At 46.1% G+C, this 15,806-nt stretch overlaps 1 protein-coding gene across 2 annotated transcripts in view; it reads right to left on the reverse strand.

The window, feature by feature from the left end:
• The window catches only part of MET (MET proto-oncogene, receptor tyrosine kinase), an 88,750-nt gene extending 75,208 nt beyond the window's left edge, over nt 1–13,542 (reverse strand). Inside the window, exon 1 of one of the 2 annotated variants that reach the window (XM_021384871.1) lies at nt 13,421–13,542. The gene's annotated coding sequence lies outside the window, so the exon portion shown is untranslated. Of the gene's footprint in view, nt 1–13,182; nt 13,277–13,420 lie in introns of those variants that run through there. The other variant, XM_021384870.1, reaches the window with a different exon arrangement.

Raw genomic sequence — 15,806 nt, forward strand, 5'->3', positions numbered from 1 at the left:
AATGAACCTCAGCAAACACTCACTGATGCATTACAAGTGAGTGGAGCAGATCAAGGGCTATACCTTGTTCAGGAAAACTATTTCAAAAGGCGGAATACAGCATTTGCTTTAATTCAGTGAAATTTCCCAAGTGACGAAGTCATACTCATTCTAAGGGCTGAGGAATCAAACCCACAAGTAACAGGAACTAAAAAAAGGAGTTCAAAATATACAAAGAATAATTAAAGAACAGGGCAGAAATAGCTATAATAAGATAGATCTTTTGTTGTTTGTTCACACATATTTCAAGATGGATTTGGATCTTTAAATACAGAAGGACTGTTTTCCACATCTGGAAGCATACAGATGGAAGGACTATTTTGAAATAATTGTATTGTTTAGCAATAGTAGGAAAACAGAAATTAGACTCTGAACAGCATAGCATTATTGACCCACTCCATTCATCCAAACGCAAGTCAGAAATTGCAGATCTTCATTATCAAAAAACCTGAGATGGTATTGCGGCCCTTTACCACTGTTATCAGCAGTAACACAAATTCAGTTCTAACACAGACCTAAACTCTGCCTCTGCGGCAAATAGTTCAGTCTAATAACCCTTGTGTGAACATCTTCGTCCAAACGTTTAGTCCAAGTAGAAGATTTGTAGGTGGGCAGAATAACATGTCATACTTGTTATTTTAAATATCACAACCAATAACCCATAGTAGAGTGGTTGCCTGTTTCATTTGAGTGAATGTGGAGATATTTGGCTTTCACTCTCCCTTCTTCTTTTATTTGGACAAGCTAACGCATCTCAGTGTATTTTTACTGCATAAGCAGAACAACTGCTCTACTGACTTTAGCCAGCTGCGAGAAATACAGACGTGCCCTGGTTGACTGAGGGTACCATACACCCCCAGTTAAAGATGCCAGTACTTTATCGGTCAGTATAAAAACATAACACCTTCAAGTAGGAGCAAGCAGTTTTTCTGAGCTGATCCTGTTGATCAACTTTTTGCAGGAGTCTAAGCGTTTTGTGGTTGCCTGCAAAGAATGGGGACAGTGTAATTTTCTTGGAATGTAGTTCCTTCTTTCTTAAAGAGCCAAGTTGGCAAATCTGGCTGTAAGCACACTTTAGCTCCATTCCCTTGACTACTCTCTCAGCACTTAGATTTTCTGTTTTATGGTTATCTATCTACCTGAATTCGTGTTTTGAAATGCAGAACAAATTTTGGAAGCGTTTCCTGTCTTGTAGTAAAAACTAACAGCCTTCTATGCTGTGATAATTAAAGGAATGGCATGGGTCATAAAATGAGAAAGATTAAAAGGCAGATAGCACTGAGTAACCAAGACAGCATACAGATTTGATCTAAATGTTCCAATGGCAATTATAAATGATCTTGATGCAGTGCATTTCCTGCAGTTTAATTGTTATTTGGTGCTAATGGTTCTAATGAGTCCCCGAGACAATAACTTTCCATAGCGAAAAATTAATCTTTAAAAAAAAAAAATTATTTGCATCAATAGATAGGGATGATAAAGTATGTGACATGAAATCTGTACCAAAAGATTCACTAGTGCACCATGTCATCGAGTTCCCTTTTAATGTCACAGTAAACATTTAAGTATAATAATAATAGCAGCAAAACCCCAACAGGTCCCTGAATTCCTCCAAGGTATGGTATGAATATCTACTATAGCAGGCAAAAGAAATTGTGCTGGCTCTGTTCTTTTTTTTTTTTTTTTTTTTTTTCCTTCCCTGAGAGAGAGCTGACAGGGTAGTGTCAGGCAGCAGCTTTTCTGCTCTGCAGCACACATAAAGCATGTTGCTGGGTGCCATGGCTTCACCCTGCTCTGTCAATGTGCCTCCGAGGGCCACAGGGCAAATTAGTGACAAATACCTAGGGTCAAGGATTTCCAATAGGTTGCTGACTCTGCTTGATATGTATCTCATCGAGCTAAGGTACTGTGGTCAAAGTTTGTTCTGGGTGCCTGTGAGATCAGCACATCTTCAGGATGAGCTGAGCCCCCAGGTTCAGAGAGCTCACCCAAGGGCTGAAATGGGTCATTTAGCTCTCCTTTGCTAAGGCTTTGGTTATTCAGGTAATGGTTACCTAGAAAAGGCATGGTTTCCAGAGTACTGCAGAGAGCTTCAGTTTGCCCCCAAGCCCACTCATTGCATCTTGGAGCTTTTGAGAGGCTGCAGAGCCAAAAAGGCCTGGCACAGCCTATTGTGCTGATACTGTGGTTTGCCCACATGTGCCATATTTAGTGTAGTGCTAGAAAGCAGACTGCACACCTTCCATGTCCAGTCTGGCTCCTCCACCACAGTTAACCGCAATCGTTCAACTGATCAAAGATAACTAGCCCTGCCAAACACAAACTGCCTCATCCAACAGTAGTTTGATACTCTTTGCCCGCGTAAAAAGTGTGGTGCAAACCCTATAGACTAAGCTGAATTGTGTGTCTGCAGACAACTAGTGGAAACAATGAATTATTATCTTAGCAGAATACATCCTTTATCCGATATTCATGTTAATAATTTGGTCTACCTAGCCTCATAGCAGTTTTCTGATAATCAAACAGCAATGTCAAGGATAGTGTTCACTTCACATCTGTGTTTGGTTAGGAGGTTATGACCTTTTCTTTTTAATGCTGACCTTGCTCTCGTCACTGTAAGATTATGTTATTGCAATGCACTTTAACTGATGCCCTACTTTCACTCAGTTTAGAAACTGAGTTAATGATGGCTCATTGGCTATACTGCTGCCTTGCTGTGAACCTGTGATTCATGATCTGCTTCCAAGGACTTTGCTGTATTGGTATTCATAAATCCCAAAATGGCCTGGGACCAGCCTATCTGACACCCTGGCTCTCACCAGAGGCAATGGAGTCACAGCTGCAATCAGCAGAGTGCCTGATCTGGAGCAGCCTCGGCTTCTTTTTTGGCAGGTCTCCCTCAGTGACGGTTTCTCTGCCCCAGCTTTCAGCCTGAAATATTGCGTTGACTTTCAGAAGATGCTGAAAAGCTCAGTGGCTTGAAGACTGTTTTCTGGGATGGTTGATTTTTTTTCATGCTAATGGGGTCCTTTATTGTTGTGTTTGTTTTTTTTTTTTACTAAATGAATTTTCCTGGTGCTTCTCCCTCCCATCTGGGAGACAGCTGGAGAGCTTACATGTGCAGGCACTGCTGTCAGGGCTTCTCATTTACACAGGGCCTGCTCACAGGTCTCAGACTCGCTTAGGCGTCTTGTTTGGACCCCAGAGTGGCTCTTCTGGAAAGCAGGAATCAGAGTCCAGCAGCTTGAGAGATAAGCAAAGAGCCTGTTTCCAAACTCTAGGGAGTATTTACCTTTCTCACAAGGCAGACACAAGGATAAATGAGCTCACTCCTGCAGAATGCCTCAAAAATATGAAGGACTTGGTGGCAGGATGACAGCACAGAGCCTGGGGCAGAGCTGGCAGTAGTGCTGAGTTGCAGGACAGTGCCTGCTGCACGAGGCCTGACTTAAAGCCACAACCTTCATTCTTTCACAAATAAGCTGGCCAAAGGTCTAAACCTTGACCAGGCCCTGGCTTTCCCCCTGCTGCCTTTGCTCTCCTGTTCTTCTGCCAGGAGAGGCAGTGCTGGTGCCCCGTGCTGACTGGGAAGCCACTGTTGCTCCCCTCCTCCTGTAATGAAGACATAGGCAGCGGACAGCATGGCTGTGAATCCTCCTTGGCAGAGGGCGCAGTTTAAAAGCAGTGCTTGAGCTTCATAGCACAGCGGGCTGGCAGGAAGAGTCACTACTGTGTGGCATTGGATGCTGTCAGCAGCAGGACCTGTCTGCACCCCATCCTGTCTCAGAACCTAATGCGAACTCAGCCAGGAGCTGCGACCTGCCCAGGGCCGAGGGCATTTGACTGCTCCACATGGTTATTCCTCCTGTGGAGCTTAAGCTCAGGTGAGATCCAGGGAACATTCAGAACCAAGTGCAGACACCAGCTAATCTAAGCACCTGAGAGCTTTGTAGCCACAGAGCATTAGGTTACTGGATGCCTTCCTTGGACTTGTGCCCTGAACTCACTCTACACCCCATTTAAGATTCCAAAGTAACCTCCATGGATCTTTCCCATAATTTTAAGCTTGATCTGCTTATCCAAAAAGAAAATAAAAAGGCAGCGGTAAAATTGGAAATGTCATTTAAAGTATGTTTTTAATTTTGGGCTTTATAATACAACAATCACTCCTGAGCATGAGGTTTGTTTAAATAGTTGACGCACTGAGTTCAATACTTCAGGCACTTAACAGAGGCCATTGCCATAACAAGAACTTACTTTTACATCCCTGTTCCTGTTAAAATATTCAAATTATGCTACAATGCTTATTTAGCACCATGTAAATACCGGACTACTCATGATTAATAATTACTCACCCAAGCAGTTGAAATTTGAACAGGATACCGCAGCTGGGGGTGGCAGTGGGGCAAATCTAAGCTGTAATGCACCTGGATTTTTGCACGAAAGCCTCGTTTCAGGCCTAAGGTTTGTCTGGCTATATTGCATTCCTTTACTGTGAAGCTGCCACCTTTTCCAAGACTGGACTCCACATAGTCTTTATGCAAACAATGTTCTCATTGATTCCTGTAATGGTTTAGCTGAGTAAGGACTAGAAAACAGGGTGCTTAAAGGAGCCTGAAAGGCAGAAGATCTGTTGACATGACAGAATCTCAATATTACCTCATTTAAAATGAGCGATAGATGACACAGGATAAGCACTGAGATGCAGAAGGCATAACTTAACAGGGGTGATAGGTGCAGAAGAATAAATCTTTAAAAATCTTATATATTGTTAATGAAGAAAATCATTACGCTTTGAAGAAAAACTGAATTAACCTACACTGCATTTCCAAGTAACTAGCTAATGGACATGGGCATTATCTTTTCACATGTCCTTAAAATCCCAATAAACAATGCCCAGTCAAACAGTGGGTTTTTACCCCTATTAATAGCATGCAATGGAGGTCTCAGTAAATAACCTATGTTCAGATTCACCTCCGAAGACCACAGAAGATACACCAATACTCTAGCAGGGAAATGGGTGCTGTCTTATTTTCTACCATCTCCTACTGCTCAGCGCTGCTTCCTGAAAGCCTTTTTGTACTGTGAAAACAATTCACTGTTTGTTACCTTTTTTTTTTTTGTGCCCTGAAGGGATTTTAGGCTAATACTCTCAGATAAGCAAGAATCACTCCTACTGAAGTCAGGGGAACTTTAGAAGCCACGCATGCTTATCTGCAGGCAGAGTTCGGCCAAGATTGTGGTTGGTTTATGAGAGAAATACGATATTATTTGCATAAAAGGAGTTATTTCAAAGCATGTTGTATGAAAACCTCTCAACGTGAAAACAAATGAAAAAAACATGCAATAATTTTCAGGAAGCAGCAAAGACATCTCTGAGCTATCCAAAAGCTGATTTTTATCATGGCAGCTTACATCTATAGAAGAACAAACATGTGCTTATTTTTGTAAATGTGTTTTCGGAATGAAATAAAACTCCAGGGAAATGGCAAACAGTCCTTCTGACTGATAATGACTACGCACTGTGTTCTCCCTTTATAGCCCTCAGGAAAAACAGGAATCAGTTCTGCAAGTAGAAGGTCACCTATGAATTTTGTGACTTCACGCAGTGTGCTGACCTCACATACCTCTTGCCTGTCTCTCAGCTCTCCCCACTTCTGTTACCATGCTCTGCATTCAGAGCTCTTCCTGTCACAGCGGCTCCCAGAGTTACCCAGGAAAACGATAGCTATGGTTGGGCAGGTCTTCCTGAATTTAACCAGAAGATGGAGAGAAACATCCCCTTCTCACAAACAGACATACCTTGCCATCCATCTCTGTTGTATGCACAAGATCAAGACAATAAAGACAAAATCCAAAGGAATATCATATCAATGAGTAGGTGAATTCTATGGGTTTTAAAAGAACAAAGAGTAATAGGTTTTTAACATCTTGCAATCCTAAAGCTAGAACAGAATCAGTACTAAATTTTATAGGATGGATCAAAAACTTGCAGTAAGGTTCCTATTGATGAGTGGGATTTTTGCATTGTGGAAATCTGTCTGATGAGCCAAGACGCAGACTTGGCGGGACCTGGAGAATGTCACAGAAGAGGGCATCCCCAGGCAAGGAGCTATTTAATGCTCTGAGAAGGCAAAAGAGCCCTGTGAAACACTGCTGCTGTGCCACGTTCTCTGGTGAATTTTTAAGGACAGCGTTTGTAATATCAGCAAAACCAGACTTTGGGGAATTTCAGATCTGAGCACATATGCTTAATAAACTCTAAATACTAGGAAATGGTGAAAACAAAGCAATGCATAGAACTGAAATCCAAGAACAAGTGTGGGTCCTCTAACCTGTTCTCAGCACTCATGTAGCTTCTATTTATTTGTATCCTGACAGCCCGAGTTTAACAAAGAACCTAGGGGAACAACCTGATTCACCACTTGGAAGCCCTACAAACACAAACAAGGCTAAAACTCTTATCATGCAACACTGTCCTTGAACACATACAGAAAGGCAACAGCAACATGTGTGCCAAAGCTCCCCTTCATCACAGGGGTTAAACAACAATTAAGATAAAATTTTTGATCAGCTACTGTGGGCTAAATTGCAGCCTCAAACAAACAACATCTTCCACTGATTTGAATGGGCGCTAAGCACATCTCTTAGGGTGGAATTTGAATTATATTCTCTGATGCAGATGAGCTTAATTGCACAGTGAGCTCCACATTGGCTCACTGCTTCACTGGAGTCCAATACTGTTTGCATTCTATCTACTTTTTAAAGCATTATTAATATGGTGATTTTTTTTTTTTTAACTGAAACTTCAGGAATTTCTAAGAATGGTATCAAATACTGAATACTAACAAGAAACAATTTTTTCCCAAGAAAAATATTGGTCTATAATCTAAAGAACAAAAGCAATAAACCTAAAGACTTTAACCAAAGGTTTTGCAAGACAGTAATATATAATATTTAAAATTAGTATCCACTTTCTAGAAGTAAACAGGAAAACTGAATATAACTCCAGTAATTCATTTAACATTTTCAATGACATTAGGAAAGAGGAATTAATCTACTTTTGACATGAATTCAACTGCCAACACCATTCATTGTCTTCAACAAAACTGCCTCCCTTTTTTTCTTTTGCTAACAGAAACCGGTATTTTTCAATGAGAAGGCACGTCATCTAGACACACAAAATGATGTAATAAAACCATTGCAGATATAGGGATAGATAGTAACACATAAAAGGATATACAATTCCCTAATATGATATTGACTATGTAAGAATCTTAAAGATAGACAGAAATCCAAGCCGTAGTCATGCAAGCATGTATCTGAAGAGAACAAATTAAGCTTGTGAAGTTACTTCAGTTTTGCAGAGCAAACCACGTTGTCTTCTCATCATATATTGTTGGACAACCCACAGATCTGGGAATTTTTTCCAAGCCTGAGGTCACTCAGAAACCTGCTAACTTTATCTGTGTAAGGTCATCCAAGAAGGGTGGTTGTGGCAGGGGAAGCAAATCCTAATCTCTTAATAAATATCTCTAGAAGTCATGAAATTTAGTTTTTTTTAATTTGGCCAAGCAAACCAAAAGGCTTTCTTATTCATGATAAAGATAAATACAGAGTAGTAAAAAACATGTATGCATCTAGGCATTCACAGGGTACTATAGATCTATAGTAAGGTTGAAATCATGCTAGTTAAAATATTTCTAATGTGGAAAAACAATGTAAAATAAGGCAGAAGTTCAGCATACAGTTCAAACATGCTTAAAACATTTACAAGAAAAAGAAAAAAAGAAATATGTCCTAAAGTAAAGGAGAAATAATTATGTTTGGAATTCTAAGTGTAGCTAGCAAGTATTCTCACCTGCTCAACTAGACATGCTCAGAAAAGATTCCTATTTCCAGAAAATCTAGACTAAAATGAATAGTTCCTGCAGGAATTATCAATTTGTGCAAATATTAACTAAAGGAATTCCATAGGGTGAAAGATACCTCAATCTTGTACGTAAATTGAAGGAGAGGAGATCCGCTTTGCAAATACTGTGCAAACACACCCAAGGCGCAGCAAAGCCTGGAACCCACAAGTCAGTAGTGCAGCACACACCAACAGCCTGGGGGCCTTGCTCACAGCACCATGCAACTGGCACCACTCCAAACGGAGGAATAAAAAGCAAGACGCTGGAGACCTGCGTGTGTTGTGGGTTTGAGGTCCTGTGGCAGTGGTGGAAGGGATAGAATTCTGCCAGGGAAGGTGTTTTCCCAGGTATGGGCACAGACAGCACAGCTAGGCCCAGAATGTCCCACTCTAGGGTCTGCACGGCTCTAGGCCCTAAGAAACACTCAGCGTAATCAGCACATTAGTCCGGGTTTCTCCCAGTCCCAGACAGTTGTTTAAAATGAGCATCAGTTGAAGCAAACCAGAAACCTTAAAAGAGTATTTAATAAATAATGATAACTTTACTGCCTAAGTTCAGGGTGGTCTGGTCCTGTTATGGTTAGAAGCAAACTGCCTGGTTTGAGTCTTGTGGAAGCAGCTCTCCTGTCTCAAGGAGGTTTGACTTTGGCATGCAAGGTGCAGAGGCCTGCTGCAATGCCACAAACCTGGAACAGGAGTGTCACATAGGGTTTGTTTTCTGGTCAGCCCCATGTCCATGCAGCTGGAAGCCTCTGAAGTACTGCGTGCAGCCCTCCTGCAGATTGGCTTGTGCCTGCACACCAGCAACTGGGTCACTTTTTGCTCCATACAGAGAACCAGAAGATCTTAAAGGACTCCCTTTGGTCACAATCAAAGCTATGATTCTAACCATTCCATAGAATATATATTTGGCTAATATCATATCCTTATGCTGAAAGAACATCTGCCTAAAGTCAAAAACTTCCCATGTGGGAAGCGAACAACTTACATTGTATAAAAACGTCAATAAAAGTTAATTACTTGTTGCCTAAATCTATCTGTCTTTATAGCTGTGCAGCCTCAATTAACTGAGTCTGCTTGTTGAATTGTAATTGAGAGGCCCCTATGCTTCATCGTTACTCTATTTTGAAAAATAAAAGACCTGTATCCTGTCCAAAAAATAAACTCTGGAGGTGACTTGCTGTGTTGCCATTTTGGATTACAAAAAATACTCTGCCAACACACATGGGAAGCCTTAATTCCAGCAAACACACACATAAACAGGAAATCTCTCTCCAGTCAGAAGGTATTTTTCCTTCATACAATGGGGTTCAAAGATGTGTCATCATATAGCTTAAAACAATTGCTAAGTAACCTTCCAATTCCAATAGCTCATGAGCATAGTCAGTTCACAGGGTTCGGAGCCTGTCACAACTTGCATGGGAGGTACAAGCACACAAACATCACATGTTGGGCCAGGGCAGGCAGGGCTGTTAATCAATAAGCATGTCGGGCTGGAAGGCAGGTGGGGGGAATCAATTTGCAGAAGGCAAATGGAAACAACTGTAGATTTAATCAAATTGCAGCTGCAATTTTGAAAGAAAGTAGCTCCATGGCAAAGAACGAATTTCAATAAACGTCACCTATTTAGTTACATTTCCGATTTTTTTTTATATTTGTCATGCTAGGTCACTGATCCTTCTCAGAAGTCATACCAGTGCCTGTCAAAAAGGTTCAGATACTGTTTGGTTGGATAAACGTCAAATTGAAGGGGCTACAGTAGAGGAAAGCAACTTACATAGGGATTGGTATTTCTCTGTGACTACAGGAAAAAAGATAGGCTGATGTGACCCCTCAAACAGAGGTTATAGCCGCACCACACACAACAAAATGGATAGCTATCAAATACCATGGCAATGGCCATGGTGTGAACACTTGAGCAAAATGAAAATCTTCTGAAAGCATTAGGCAATTTTCCTTTCTCATCCATTTGCAACTGAATTGATCGTGAATTCCAACAAGACCCTTCTACCAGCTTCCACACAAAAGGGCGACATCGTGTTAATTTTCTTGGGACAAGCAGAAGGGTAACGCAGAAGTGTGGGATGCACAAAAAAAGCATCTGGCTGAGTATTCTGAGCTTATTAAACTCCACAGCATTACAGAAAATTTCCTACTGTTGACACCTGCTTGAAAAATGAAACGCCCTGAGGTTACATGCATGCACACAGCCGCTGCTCCTTCACATTCTGTCCCTGCTGCCATCAGCCCTGCTACAAACCCACCTGGCCTCCCCCTCTGCTACCATCTCCCACTCTGATATTCGGCGCCCTCAATCACAGACCACTCAAAGAAGGTCCAACTGAGCCAGGGGTCACCATCCAGTGATGGAAAAGGATTACAGAGCAATTTAAAAAGTTCTGAAACAGATCAAAAAGCTTCCATTTCCAGGTGTCCAGCTACTTGGTAGTGCTGTTGCCGTCAAAGGACATCTATCCCAGGCCAGTGTAGTCTGATAACTTGCCTTCCCTTTGTTTTTTTTTTTTTTAAATGTTTGAAATTGGAGAAAAAAATACTTTGTCTTCTTGTACAACATCATAGTTTTCCTGAAGGCAAATAGCTTGGCAGTTTGCTAGATTTTTAAACGCTGGAGGAAACAAGTTAGCACACATACCATGTGTTTGAATGCCTTTAGAAATTAGATTGAAACACTGATTTGATTTCCTAAAAGGTACCTTAAACAAGGCAAGGTTAGAGATTTGGAGAGTAATGAGAATTTGTGTGACTTCAAACAGCTCTACATAAAACAGACCTGATATTCTGGGGGGGAAAAGGTCACCTAATTATTCGCTTCCTGAAGGCCCTGTCTATACTGCATTTCCCCTGGGTAAGGAAACTGATTTAAAAATGGCTTCTGGTAACACGCTGGCATCACTCAGCATGTAGGAGATACAGATTCGTTAAAACCACTGCCAAGAAAAACACATTTTTACAGGAGGGAACAACAGAAACCATCCTGGTGTGGCGGTTCCATTGGGGTCAGGCAGACCATGCAGGGAAACATCACTTGTGGTGTTCCTGCAGGGCTGTGGTCCTGCTCACAGCAGTGGCACGCCGCGTGGGGCTGCACTGGAGTTGCCGTGGTGTGACCATTGATGGTGAGTTGTCTGGACTTAACGATGGGCGGCAAATCTACACGTGGGAGGCAATCACGGGCTGTGGCCACAGCAGACAAGATGCACAGGTTGATGGCTCCGCTGCTGGGAGCACGGCTCAGAGGCAGTGGTGGGGAGGTGGGGTTGGGAAGCCTGGGCACAAGGGTTTCACAGGAACCATCCACTGAGGTGTGGTTGCAAACCATAATCTCGGAAATGTTTGTTTGAAGCATCACACAGCAGCCCTCTCCCTCACACCAAGCAGATCCTTGTAGCTCCCTTCTAGGTTTCACCTTCCTGCCCAGGGTGTTTCAGAGGACATTGCTGCCCTCCCATTCATGAAAAGATGCGTGCTTTTGCAGAGCAGGGAAAGCCCGAGCAGGATTTCCCCTCTGCTACACACTGTACAACCATACACAGAGGTGCAGCCCCTCCCCTCGCTTTCTGTCCACAGGGAATGAAGTTTGGACGCACCAGCACCACAGAGCATAAACAGAGGCACCACTGGGGCACAAACGGCCATGGGAGGTTTGGGCTCTCCCCCAGCCCAGCCCTGTGTGTCGCCAGCAGACAGCGCCTTTGGTGGCTGCGCACACAGCCAGTGGAGTGAGCTGCTTGCTGGGGTCCTGCAAGCCAGCTCTGGGAGGCACGAGGCTTTGCATTTCCCCTCGGAGCTGGGAAGTACAGAGCAGTCACCTGTAGATCATAGAAAGCGGGCTGCTCTCTTCACTGCATTGGGCCAGTGGGAGGAAGCTACAGGTCATCAGCTAAGGTACCAGAGAGCTACAGGTGCAGGAAAATCAGCATGGGAAAGGCACTTCTCGCAGGATGGCATCGGCTGCTCGATTTTGTGTTTGTGAGCTGCTCACTGAGCCCCAGCTGAGTTTGAGCTCTGGCTGCCCACCCCGAATCAGCACCCTCCATCCATCGCAGGTAGCACCGCTGCCCCCCAGCCGCCCCAGGAGCCCCCCCTCCAGCTCCAGCACGTGCAACCTGGCTTACAGGTAAGGAGCTGCCGGGCAGTGCTCATCCTCTGAGGAAAGGATAAATGGAAAGGAGAAAGAGCCCTTTAGGATAACAGAGACAATCCCCTTCCCTCCTCAGCAGAAAGGATAAGATGCTGATTTTATATGCTGTAAATAGGGAGATGAGTGTTCTACAAAGCATTTCTTTCTCCTAATGATTCAGTTTGCTTTAGGAGACCGGTAGAGAAGGAAGCACGCAGCACCGAAGGGAGCAGGGCACACAAAGAACAAGCGATACAGTCACTCTCCAAGTTACTTTGTTTTCCACACGCAGCCCCTGCCAAAGGCAGAGCTTTTTGCTCTGCAGCCTGTGATCTGTAAACATCGAGCTGGCTCTGAGCGAGACGTGGGAGACGCTTTCTCTTGCCTGGCTACGAGCACAAACCGCTCACGTTTCAAAAAATAAAATAAACTAGGAACTCGCTGGTGGACAATGCGAAAAGCACTGTCGGGATGAAAGCAGAAGCAGCACCACACGTGGCACAGGTTCTTTGGGAAGAGCACGCGCTGCAGCCTGAGGAGCCTCCTGCAGGTTACAGACGCGCGGCTTGTAAAACACCACCGCTACTCGGTTAGCAATCCCAGGTTTAGGATGTATGCGTGCAACTTGCAGTTCCCGAGGAGTGCATGCGGCGCTTCTAAAGCCAGCGATCATCTCATTCAATGCCGATACAGAAACAGCGGTAGAACGCTATCATACGCCGCGAATTATTGACCCATTTCAGCAAATTCCGCTTTTCAAAATAAATAAGTAAAACCAGCAATTCTTCCTCAAGAAAGACCTCAAACGCCGGAGAACCGCAAAGTACAACGGCACAACTCGGGGATCCCCAGCGGCTCGCACCGGCGCGTCCGCCGCACGCGGAGCTCCGCCAGCCCCGCCGCCGGCACTCCCTGCCCCCGGGCTGGGAAGCGGCACCGGCCGAGCCGCCCCGGCCCCGCTCACCTGCCCCCGCCCGGCGCGGAGCTCCGTACCCCGGGGAGCGCAGCGGGCGCCGAGTCGCCTGGCGGGGCTCCCGTCCTCCCCCACCTCACCCCACTCCCAGTCCCCCCCGGCTCGCCCCGTGCTTACCGCGGCGGCCGGCGCAGCGCTGCGGAGCGGAGCGGCACCGCCGCCGGAGGGGCGAGCGCTACGGCCGGCGGGCGGACGACCGCTCCGGCGCTCGGCCCGGCCCAGCCCGGCCGGGTGGGGCGGAGCGGGGCGGGGCGGGGCGCAGCCCGGCACACCTACGCGCCCCCGGGACGGCCCCCTCCCTCCGCTCTCGTCCGAGCCCCCTCTCCAGCCCCACTCCCCGTGCCGCCGTCCCTACCTGGGCTGCGGCGCGGCGGGCGGGGGCCTCCCGGCCGGCACCTGAGCTGCGGGGCGGCTCTTCCCTCCGGCGCCTCCGGCGCGCTGGTGGCGGCTCCCAGCGGTACAGCGGCGGTCCCCTCGGTCTCTCCGCCCCTAGGCGCGGGGCTGACCTGCCGGTGACTCACCGCAGCGCGCAGCGCGGCTGTCGGCGGGGGGAAGGAGGGAGAGGGCTCCTCGCGCGTCAGGGGATGGATGGCGCTTGTCGTTCCTCGTCCGGCAGGAGCAGAGGCTGCGTCCGAGCGGTGGCAAAATCGCACCCAAGAGAGAGCGCCGAGGCACCTGCACGCCTGTCCCGGCCCCGTACGGTGGCAAAAGAATTGAGCCCCACCGACCGCGCCGTGGCGTCAACGCCTGAGCGGCTGTCGAGCTGCAACTCGGTGTGAACGGCCTCACTGCGCACAGGCACACGGCACCGAGCTGCCTCCTCGCGTCCTCCCCCAGGCTCCAGCCCGGCGCTGGAGCTATCCCTCCATGCCCACGAGGTTATCCCGCAGGTGCTGGGAAACTGAGGCACGGCGTGATGCCAGTGCCTGGGCCCGCACCCAAAAACCATCTCCCTCCAGGCTGATGGGTTTCAGCGGCTCCTGATTTAAAGCAGATTTTAAGCAAAGGGCTTCATGTTCCGATAGAAGTTATTGGAGACATCTATTTTCCCTCCTCATGTTTCCTTTTTTGGCCCCGTTTCTGCTTCCCTTAATTGCACCGTTTGGACCGTTGAATGTTTTGGATGAGTAAAGTGAGAGGAACTGCACGAAGCAGTGCCCAGTTCCATGATTAACCATGGGAAAAATGTCAGCCCTTCCTTCAAAACGTTTTGAAAGGAAAATCAAATAAAGCATTGCATGTGTTTGCTGTAGGCTCGGGCTGTCCGTGTGACGTGTGTGCGCACAGAGCCGTACATCAGCATGGTGCTTTTAGCAGCAGCTAGCCACCCTGCCACCAATCTGCTGCAGCAGCACTCGCAGTTTATCTGTCTCCTTTTCCTATGAGCTTTTAGCAGCGGTGATAAAGACAACGAACGTAGCTCTAAACTAATTCTCTGCAAAGGCAAACATGTAACCGAGAAAGCGCGTAACCTTGTGCACGTTTAACTTGTGAAATCCTTACTCCGCAATATCTTTTACTGACAACAGATAGCAGAAAGAGCGCGTGGCAATAAAAGTGGTGCAATGCCTACAGGAGGGATGTGCTTCCCTTCTCCTTGCCCAGGGTGAATAAGCAACACAGAAAAGCTACACCAAAAAAAAACAAAGCCCGTCTCTTTGGTGCCCTGAGAGCCAAAATTGCTAACAAGTAACCAGTGATGCAACGTTCCTAGGGATGCGATCCTGTTGTTTGGAGGCACTGGGAACCTGTCCATACTTTGGTGACCTTTTCTTCCATTAATACTCAACAGTAGTCAGCGAAGGAAGGCTGAGGAGCAGAATGTCAGCCTCTGGAGCGAAATGCATGGCTGTATTGTACTGCTCACTGGCCTTCGATTCCTGATCGGGTTATTAGTGTGCATCCATACAGTTACACCAGATTTGGATGAATCTCTCGTCTTGCTTTTGAAAGAAAGTGATAAAGAAACAGATCTCAGCCCGGTGTCCACCCCATGACGATGGCCCCGCTGCTCCCAGTCCTGATGCACCTGCCTGGGCTGGGCAGCCAGCGCCCGGGCCTTATCAGTGGGACAGTCTGTGCTATTCTGCAGCTAACAAATGGATTGTCACTCACGTACAAAGGAGAAACAGATGTTTCCTTTCCATTCTGACCATGCTTATGCCATGTTATTTTAGGTTAGCTGAATGAGACAACCACGCTGCAGCAGGGCTCTGATACTCCTCCCTGTGCTGTTCCTGCAGTGATATGTATGCACAGCATACATGCATGTATGTATGTATGAGCAGCTTCTTGGAGGCTCGAGGCACCTTCAAGGCTCAGGTGAAGCAGCCACTCTGCTACCTCCCTATTCATTGTTGTGCTTTCACCACAACTTTCCCTCATGCCTGTCTCCTGTCTAAGGAGGTCGGTCATCTGCACACTACTAAGAACACTGGCAGAAACAGCACTTGTGGCACGTTTCAGAAAGCTGACAGCACTGGAAAAAGGCAATTCAAAAGTGTAAAGGGGCGTCTGCCGACGTGATGTGTTCAGCAGAGAGCCAGAGCACACCCGTGGGAGTCTGGGCACACGTAGCCCTGACGTGGTTAGAGATAGGGAGCCGAGGAGCACAACAACTTGTCCAGCAATAGGGGTGAGTAGTTAGAGACATGAATTGCAAGGCTACGCTTAAGCTGATCTTTCAAATGCAAAGAGAAAGGAGAAAACTGTACAATTTATATTTCAACGCATTAGCAGTA

The sequence above is a fragment of the Numida meleagris genome, chromosome 1 (assembly GCF_002078875.1).
Source record: "Numida meleagris isolate 19003 breed g44 Domestic line chromosome 1, NumMel1.0, whole genome shotgun sequence".
In the NCBI taxonomy this organism is placed as follows: Eukaryota; Metazoa; Chordata; class Aves; order Galliformes; family Numididae; genus Numida; species Numida meleagris.